The following is a 10,941-nucleotide window of genomic DNA, read 5'->3' as shown; positions in this document are numbered from 1 at the left end:
CAAAAAGAACGAGTGCAGTAAATGACTTAACCAAAAACTTACCTATTACTGCATCGGGCTAAGCTTCAACTTCCTCCACATTAACGTGGTTCACCTGTCCCCTATTGAAAGGGTTCGGATTCTTCCCAGAACTCCCATTGCCGTTTTGGCCTTCAGGACATTCATTTGCATAATGCCCTGACTTCGAACACTTATAGCAAGTGACGTGGCTCAAATCCTTCTTGGCTGGGGTCGATGGGGTGTTGCGGTTCTGTCCATTACTTCCTCCATTCCCATTACCATTCTTGGTGCCATTGTGATTGTGCGAGCTACCTACTCCATGGGTATGCTGAAAATGTCCTCCTGGTCTAGGGGTAAAACGAGGCTTCTGCTGAGCTCCTGAATTATACTTTCCTTGTCCATACTTCCTCTTGCGATTCTCAATTTGCTGCTGCTTCCCTTCAATCATAAGAGCACGATCTACCAACTCCTGGTAGTTGTTGAAGGTGGCTACCATCAACTGCATACTCAACAAATCATTCAGTCCTTCCAGGAATTTCTCCTGCTTAGCTACATCTGTAGCAACGTCATCTGGGGCATAACGTGCTAGCTTACTAAACTCCTCCACATACTGGCCAACTGTCCGTCCTCCTTGGCGCAAGTTATGAAACTCACGCTTCTTCATGGCCATTGCTCCTGCTGAAACATGGGCAGTACGAAAAGCTTGCTGAAACTAGTCCCATGTGACAGTGTCGACTGGGAAGGTGGCTGTGAAATTCTCCCACCAAGATGCTGCGGGTCCTTCTAACTGATGTGCGGCAAACTTCACCTTCTCCACATCTGTGCATCCTGTTGTGGTCAACTCCCTAGATATCTTGCGGAGCCAATCGTCTGCTACTATCGGCTCGGTGCTACTGGAAAACACCGGCGGATTCAGCCTAAGAAAACGGGCTAAGTGGTCAACAGGTGGTGGTGGTGGTGGGCTGTTGTTGTTGTTCCCTTGATTCTGATTCTGAACTAGCAACTGCATCAGGGTGTTCTGCTGCTGGATCAACTGGGTGAGCTCCGGCGGAAAGGCAAATCCGGGGTCACGTCTCAGAGGCATCTGAGGGTTTAGAAAAGATGAGATGTAAGAATAGAGGGGGTCTAAAGGGAAAACAATACCCATATGCACATGAGGCAAAAGCACACAATTCACTTCAATCAATCAAACAAGACATACAATCGATCTAACTATCGCAAAAAGTGCTCGGACTACTATATTTACATGGTGGACTACTACTACTGATGAGGTGGTCTACTAGAAATATTCTACGGTTGTAGACTCCATGATATCTGCTCCTGCTTCATCAACATAGTCATCATCGCTACTATCTTGTTCCGAGTCGGTGCCGTCAATGATGATGTAGTCCTCCGGGCTAATCTCCTTGGGTTCTTCGTCTTCATCTACTGGTGTCGGGCCTCCCATAAATATGCCAATCTTCTTGATCAGGTCATCATTCTTCTCCACCAATACTTCAATTTCTTCTTCATAACCTTCGCGTGTAGCCTTGAGTTCTTCCTCCAGTTCCTTGATTCTAGTCTTAGCCTTCTTCAGATCTATCATGTCGGCGCACATGTGATTCTCCTGTCGTCGAATGTGTTGGTTTAACTCCTGAATAAAAGCTGCAATTGATCTATCTTTCCTGGTGCTGATCATCTCCCAATGTTCATCTCGGCGCCCACAAATCTGGTAGATAGTATCCTTGAGATCCTTGCGGTAGACTTCTCCAATGCGTCCCATGGCGATGTGAGCTGCCATACTCTTTCCTAGACTCCAAGTTGGTGCATCAAAAGAAAACTCTATGGGCTCAGTGACTGGCATGAACGTCCTTCCTGGAACTTGAACTTGAATCATCCAGCGCTCTTCTTCAGGTAAAGTGGTGTTGTAGGTTCCCGTGAAGCTTGGTATTCCTATGTTCAGGTATCTAGTGACTTCCTTCAAGTGGCGTCCAAAGGGTGTATCTTCATCCGGTTGGGTGAACTTGTTCCTTGCATCCACCATCCTAAAGAGTAGAAAAGATGAGGAGTCAGAAGAGAAGAGAATGAGTAGTGATCTAGGTCTTTAGCTTAGTGGTCGTGTCCTACAGTCAGCGTGTGCTCTGATACCATCTCTGTAGCGACCAGACCTCAAACAGTCTGACCTCTATGCTCCGGTGTCATCCCTGGATCAGTAATGCTGACACCACACAATACTCGGAGGATTTATAGCAGAGTAGCAATCACACACTTATTACATCGAGTGTCTCAAAAGAGAACTTATTACAATAAATATGGCTTAAGGCCATCTAGTAACGATAACAGCGGAAGGCTTGGAAGATAAGTGAGTCCATCAACTCCAACAGCATCACTGAGTATAGAACCACGACCTAAAACTCCTTAATCGTCGTCTGAAAAGTCTGCAACATTAACGTTGCAGCCCGAAAACGGGTCAGCACATGGAATATGCTGGCAAGGTAACACATAGAGAGTAATGGAATGCAACAGCTATACTATATGCATATTTGGCTGGTGGAAAGCTCTATGGTTACTGTTTTTGCGTAAAGCCAATTTTTCCCTACTTCAAAGGAATAAAGTTAATTACTATCATGGTGGTTGTGAAACATTGAGAATGGTTGACAGCATTCTCAATCCCAATTAAAGTAACATCATTTAAAACCCATCAAAAATTAATTTAGAGTAACATGTTGAGATTCACATGAAAATCCAGGTACTAGATACTCAAGATGTCCATAACCGGGGACACGGCTAACCATGATTAGTTTATTACACTCTGCAGAGGTTTGCGCACTTTTCCCCACAAGACTCGATCGCCTTCGTTTGGTTTCTCGCACTACAGGGTGTTTGAGAAGACGGATGACCGAGACATAGTCTTTCAGAAGTGCTAGCACCTTACGATCGGGTAGACCGTACCACCTACATCCCCTACATCTGCTAGTCTACCACTGTAAGAGTTCGCACAACTTAGTCAACTATGCCAGAGCCCATAATGGCTTGTGGCTGCACACGGAAGTTTCTAGTATGAATAATCTCATGATCCCTTTGAGCCTGGGTGGCGGTCTAATAAAAGCAGGCAAGTCCTGGTAACCCCAGGTGCCTCAATCCACCCAGATGTGTGTTAGGTTGCCACCTTAGATAAACCATTAATTAACAATCTCACATCTGTCATGGATATCACTCACCCAATCCACGTCTACTAGCATAGCATGGCATAATAAGCAAACGTAGAAGTAACTCCCAAAGGTTTGATAATTAAACAGGTAATAGGTACTACCTCATCTACTTCCCATCCCACGATTTAATTAGATCCTAATCATGCAATGTGAGAGGATTGATCTAATGCAATAAAACTGGGTTGCAGAAAAGGTATGATCAAAGTGTTACTTGCCTTGCTGATGATCCGTGAAACCTAAAGATTCGAAGTAACAGGCGGCGCACTCTGGGTATTCTATCGCAGACAAACAACAAGCATACAATAAGTACTCATCTAATGCACAGGTAAAACTCAAATAGAAGATCTAACCAGAAAGTTCAACTTAAGAACCCTGGTTGGCAAAAAGAATCAAATCGAACGAAGTGAAAGAAATCAAACGGCGAAAGAAAACAACTTCGTTCTGGTAATCTGGATCTAGGGCAAACTTTACAGTAGCAAAAACTTGTTTAAGTTGATTATTCGGAAAGAGGGTTTCGAGACAAAACTCCAGGCGCTTGAATCGCCTGATTCCGATAAACGAGCGAAAAGTTATACTAAAACGAAAATCGGATCAGAAATCACGATCAGAAAATAACCGCGGAAAATCCGACGAAAAAGACAAACGACGAACAGATTTTTTTTTTTAAAAAAACTGCACGGAAAACGCGGCGGCGGCGAACCTCGAAAGGCGCGCAACTCCGGCGGGCAACGGCGGCGGCGGCGGCGGGACAGGGGCTAGGGTTTAGGTGGCGGCGGCGGCTGGGCTTTCGGGCCCCGGGGCGGCGGCTTTTATAGCCTTAGCCGGCGGAGTCCAGGCCGAATACGGCCCGTAGTCGGTTCGCGTTTTTTTATATATATCCGCTCGGAAGAAAAATAAAAAGAAATACTAAACGGACTCCAAAAATCACGAAATAAATTTTGCCGGGTTCCTAAAATAAAGCCCGATAAAATGAACATTTATCTGGGCCCAAACTACAACTTTGAAAAATGCACATTTTTCCTAAATTCAAATAAAAATACTGAAAAACTCCGAAATAAAATTTATTTGGTTTTTTTATTAAATCCTCAATATTTCTATATTTTGGGAAAGTAATTTTATTCCCTCTCTCATATTTTTGTAATAGAAATAATTGATGATAAAATAAATAAAATCAAATGATCCTGTTTACATAATTTGAGCAAACTCAAATATGTAAATAACGAAATCCCCAACTCTCTCCGTGGGTCCTTGAGTTGCTTAGGATTTTCTAGGATCAAATCCAAAAGCAAAATAAAATATGATATGCATGATGACCTAATGTATAACATTCCAAATTGAAAATTTGGGCTGTTACAGAAGCCATGAAATCTGAGATGGGATCCATGTATGAGAACAAAGTATGGACTTTGGTTGACTTGCCCGATGATCGGCAAGCAATTGAGAATGAATGGATTTTTAAGAAGAAGACTGACGCTGACGGTAATATTACTGTCTACAAAGCTCGACTTGTCGCAAAAGGTTTTCGGCAAGTTCAAGGGATTGACTACGATGAGACCTTCTCACCCGTAGCGATGCTTAAGTCTGTCCGAATCATGTTAGCAATTGCCGCATTTTATGATTATGAAATTTGGCAGATGGATGTAAAAACTGCATTCCTGAATGGATTTCTGGAAGAAGAGTTGCATATGATGCAACCAGAAGGTTTTGTCGATCCAAAGGGAGCTAACAAAGTGTGCAAGCTCCAGCGATCCATTTATGGACTGGTGCAAGCCTCTCGGAGTTGGAATAAACATTTTGATAGTGTGATCAAAGCATTTGGTTTTATACAGACTTTTGGAGAAGCCTGTATTTACAAGAAAGTGAGTGGGAGCTCTGTAGCATTTCTGATATTATATGTGGATGACATATTACTAATTGGAAATGATATAGAATTTCTGGATGGCATAAAGGGATACTTGAATAAGAGTTTTTCAATGAAAGACCTCGGTGAAGCTGCTTACATATTAGGCATTAAGATCTATAGAGATAGATCAAGATGCTTAATTGGACTTTCACAAAACACGTACCTTGACAAAGTTTTGAAGAAGTTCAAACTGGATCAAGCAAAGAAAGGGTTCTTGCCTGTGTTACAAGGTGTGAAGTTGAGTAAGACTCAATGCCCGACCACTTCAGAAGATAGAGAGAATATGAAAGATGTTCCCTATGCTTCAGCCATAGGCTCTATCATGTATGCAATGCTGTGTACCAGACCTGATGTGTGCCTTGCCATAAGTTTAGCAGGGAGGTACCAAAGTAATCCAGGAATGGATCACTGGACAGCGGTCAAGAACATCCTGAAATACCTAAAAAGGACTAAGGATATGTTTCTCATATATGGAGGTGACAAAGAGCTCATCGTAAAAGGTTACGTTGATGCAAGCTTTGACACTGATCCGGACGATTCTAAATCGCAAACCGGATGCGTGTTTACATTAAACGGTGGTGCTGTCAGTTGGTGCAGTTCTAAACAAAGCGTCGTAGCAGGATCTACATGTGAAGCAGAATACATAGCTGCTTCGGAAGCAGCAAATGAAGGAGTCTGGATGAATGAGTTCATATCCGATCTAGGTGTCATACCTAGTGCATCGGGTCCAATGAAAATCTTTTGTGACAATACTAGTGCAATTGCCTTGGCAAAGGAATCCAGATTTCACAAAAGAACCAAGCACATCAAAAGACGCTTCAATTCCATCCGGGATCTAGTCCAGGTGGGAGACATAGAAATTTGCAAGATACATACGGATCTGAATGTAGCAGACCCGTTGACTAAGCCTCTTCCACGCGCAAAACATGATCAGCACCAAGGCTCCATGGGTGTTAGAATCATTACTGTGTAATCTAGATTATTGACTCTAGTGCAAGTGGGAGACTGAAGGAAATATGCCCTAGAGGCAATAATAAAGTTATTATTTATTTCCTTATATCATGATAAATGTTTATTATTCATGCTAGAATTGTATTAACCGGAAACATAATACATGTGTGAATACGTAGACAAACAGAGTGTCACTAGTATGCCTCTACTTGACTAGCTCATTAATCAAAGATGGTTATGTTTCCTAACCATAGACAAAGTAATTGTTATTTGATTAATGGGATCACATCACTGGTTGAATGATCTGATTGACATGACCCATTCCATTAGCTTAGCACCCGATCGTTTAGTATGTTGCTATTGCTTTCTTCATGACTTATACATGTTCCTATGACTATGAGATTATGCAACTCCCGTTTACCGGAGGAACACTTTGGGTGCTACCAAACGTCACAACGTAACTGGGTGATTATAAAGGAGCATTACAGGTGTCTCCAAAGGTAGATGTTGGGTTGGCGTATTTCGAGATTAGGATTTGTCACTCCGATTGCCGGAGAGGTATCTCTGGGCCCTCTCGGTAATACACATCACATAAGCCTTGCAAGCATTACAACTAATATGTTAGTTGTGAGATGATGTATTACGGAACGAGTAAAGAGACTTGCCGGTAACGAGATTGAACTAGGTATTGGATACCGACGATCGAATCTCGGGCAAGTAACATACCGATGACAAAGGAAACAACGTATGTTGTTATGCGATCTGACCGATAAAGATCTTCGTAGAATATGTAGGAGCCAATATGGGCATCCAGGTCCCGCTATTGGTTATTGACCGGAGACGTGTCTCGATCATGTCTACATTGTTCTCGAACCGTAGGGTCCGCACGCTTAAAGTTACGATGACAGTTATTATGAGTTTATGCATTTTGATGTACCGAAGTTAGTTCGGAGTCCCGGATGTGATCACGGACATGACGAGGAGTCCCGGAATGGTCGAGACATAAAGATTGATATATTGGATGACTATATTCGGACACCGGAAGGGTTCCGGAGAAGTTTCGGATAAAACCGGAGTACCGGAGGGGTTACCGGAACCCCCCGGGGGGCTAATGGGCCTTATGGGCCTAATGTGGAGAAGAGGAAGGGGCTGCCAGGGCAGGCCGCACGCCCCCTCTCCCCCTAGTCCGAATTGGACAAGGAGGGAGGCGCGGCACCCCCCCTTTCCTATTCTCCCTCCACCTCTCCTAGTTGGACAAGGAACGAGGAGGGGAGTCCTACTCCCGGTAGGAGTAGGACTCCTCCTGCGCCCTCCTCTAGGCCGGCGCACCACCCCCCCTTGGATCCTTTATATACGGAGGCAGGGGGCACCCTAGAACACACAAGTTGATCCTCGTGATCGTTCCTTAGCCGTGTCGGTGCCCCCTGCCACCATATTCCACCTCGGTCATATCGTTGTAGTGCTTAGGCAAAGCCCTGCGTCGGTAGAACATCATCATCGTCACCACGCCGTTGTGCTAACGGAACTCATCCCCGAAGCTTTGCTGGATCGGAGCCCGGGGAGCGTCATCGAGTTGTACGTGTGCTAAGAACTCGGAGGTGCCGGAGTAACGGTGCTTGGATCGGTCGGATCAGGAAGAAGACGTACAACTACTTCCTCTACGTTGTGTCAACACTTCCGTTGCGATCTACAAGGGTACGTAGATCATACTCTCCCCTCTCGTTGCTATGCATCACCATGATCTTGCGTGTGCGTAGGAATTTTTTGAAATTACTGCGTTCCCCAACAGTGGCATCCGAGCCTAGGTTTTATGGTTTGATGTTATATGCACGAGTAGAACACAAGTGAGTTGTGGGCGATATAAGTCATACTGCCTACCAGCATGTCATACTTTGGTTCGGCGGTATTGTTGGATGAAGCGGCCCAGACCGACATTACGCATACGCTTACGCGAGACCGGTTCTCCCGACGTGCTTTGCACAGAGGTGGCTTGTGGGTGACAGTTTCTCCAACTTTAGTTGAACCGAGTGTGGCTACGCCCGGTCCTTGCGAAGGTTAAAACGGAGTCAAATTGACAAACTATCGTTGTGGTTTTGATGCGTAGGTGAGATTGGTCCTTACTTAAGCCCGTAGCAGCCACGTAAAACTTGCAACAACAAAGTAGAGGACGTCTAACTTGTTTTTGCAGGGCATGTTGTGATGTGATATGGCCAAGACATGATGCTAAATTTTATTGTATGAGATGATCATGTTTTGTAACCGAGTTATCGGCAACTGGCAGGAGCCATATGGTTGTCGCTTTATTGTATGCAATGCAATCGCGATGTGATGCTTTACTTTATTGCTAAACGGTAGTGATAGTCGTGGAAGCATAAGATTCGCGAGACGACAACGATGCTACGATGGAGATCAAGGTGTCGCGCCGGTGACGATGGTGATCATGACGGTGCTTCGGAGATGGAGATCACAGGCACAAGATGATGATGGCCATATCATATCACTTATATTGATTGCATGTGATGTTTATCTTTTATGCATCTTATCTTGCTTTGATTAACGGTAGCATTATAAGATGATCTCTCACTAAATTATCAAGAAGTGTTCTCCCTGAGTATGCACCGTTGCGAAAGTTCTTCGTGCTGAGACACCACGTGATGATCGGGTGTGATAGGCTCTACGTTCAAATACAACGGGTGCAAAACAGTTGCACACGCGGAATACTCAGGTTATACTTGACGAGCCAATCATATACAGATATGGCCTCGGAACACGGAGACCGAAAGGTCGAGCGTGAATCATATAGTAGATATGATCAACATAAAGATGTTCAACGATGAAACTACTCCATCTCACGTGATGATCGGACATGGTTTAGTTGATTTGGATCACGTGATCACTTAGAGGATTAGAGGGATGTCTATCTAAGTGGGAGTTCTTAAGTAATATGATTAATTGAACTTAAATTTATCATGAACTTAGTCCCTGATAGTATCTTGCTTGTTTATGTTGATTGTAGATAGATGGCTCGTGTTGTTGTTCCATTGAATTTTAATGCATTCCTTGAGAAAGCAAAGTTGAAAGATGATGGTAGCAATTACACGGACTGGGTCCGTAACTTGAGGATTATCCTCATTGCTGCACAGAAAAATTACGTCCTGGAAGCACCGCTGGGTGCCAGGCCTGCTGCAGGAGCAACGCCGGATGTTATGAACGTCTGGCAGAGCAAAGCTGATGACTACTCAATAGTTCAGTGTGCCATGCTTTACGGCTTAGAATCGGGACTTCAACGACGTTTTGAACATCATGGAGCATATGAGATGTTCCAGGAGTTGAAGTTAATATTTCAAGCAAATGCCCGGATTGAGAGATACGAAGTCTCCAATAAGTTCTATAGCTGCAAGATGGAGGAGAACAGTTCTGTCAGTGAGCATATGCTCAAAATGTCTGGGTATAATAATCACTTGATTCAGTTGGGAGTTAATCTTCCAGATGACTGCGTCATTGACAGAATTCTCCAATCACTGCCACCAAGCTACAAGAGCTTCGTGATGAACTATAATATGCAAGGGATGAATAAGACTATTCCCGAGCTCTTCGCGATGCTGAAAGCAGCGGAGGTAGAAATCAAGAAGGAGCATCAAGTGTTGATGGTCAACAAGACCACTAGTTTCAAGAAAAAGGGCAAAGGGGAGAAGAAGGGGAACTTCAAGAAGAACGGCAAGCAAGTTGCTGCTCAAGAGAAGAAACCCAAGTCTGGACCTAAGCCTGAAACTGAGTGCTTCTACTGCAAGCAGACTGGTCACTGGAAGCGGAACTGCCCCAAGTATTTGGCGGATAAGAAGGATGGCAAGGTGAACAAAGGTATATGTGATATACATGTTATTGATGTGTACCTTACTAATGCTCGCAGTAGCACCTGGGTATTTGATACTGGTTCTGTTGCTAATATTTGCAACTCGAAACAGGGACTACGGATTAAGCGAAGATTAGCTAAGGACGAGGTGACGATGCGCGTGGGAAACGGTTCCAAAGTCGATGTGATCGCGGTCGGCATGCTACCTCTACATCTACCTTCGGGATTAGTATTAGACCTAGATAATTGTTATTTGGTGCCAGCGTTGAGCATGAACATTATATCTGGATCTTGTTTAATGCGAGACGGTTATTCATTTAAATCGGAGAATAATGGTTGTTCTATTTATATGAGTAATATCTTTTATGGTCATGCACCCTTGAAGAGTGGTCTATTCTTATTGAATCTCGAGAGTAGTGATACACATATTCATAATGTTGAAGCCAAAAGATGCAGAGTTGATAATGATAGTGCAACTTATTTGTGGCACTGCCGTTTAGGTCATATCGGTGTAAAGCGCATGAAGAAACTCCATACTGATGGGCTTTTGGAACCACTTGATTATGAATCGCTTGGTACTTGCGAACCGTGCCTCATGGGCAAGATGACTAAAACACCGTTCTCTGGTACTATGGAGAGAGCAACAGATTTGTTGGAAATCATACATATAGATGTATGTGGTCCGATGAATATTGAAGCTCGTGGCGGATATCGTTATTTTCTCACCTTCGCAGATGATTTAAGCAGATACGGGTATATCTACTTAATGAAACATAAGTCTAAAACATTTGAAAAGTTCAAAGAATTTCATAGTGAAGTGGAAAATCATCGTAACAAGAAAATAAAGTTTCTACGATCTGATCGTGGAGGAGAATATTTGAGTTACGAGTTTGGTGTACATTTGAAACAATGCAGAATAGTTTCGCAGCTCACGCCACCCGGAACAACACAGCGTAATGGTGTGTCCGAACGTCGTAATCGTACTTTACTAGATATGGTGCGATCTATGATGTCTCTTACTGATTTACCGCTATCGTTTTGGG

The sequence above is a fragment of the Triticum urartu genome, chromosome 4A (genome assembly GCF_056163025.1).
Source record: "Triticum urartu cultivar PI428250 chromosome 4A, HENAU_Tu73, whole genome shotgun sequence".
NCBI lineage: Eukaryota > Viridiplantae > Streptophyta > Magnoliopsida > Poales > Poaceae > Triticum > Triticum urartu.
The sequence above is the reverse complement of the archived record's forward strand: the minus strand, read 5'-3'. Positions refer to the sequence as shown.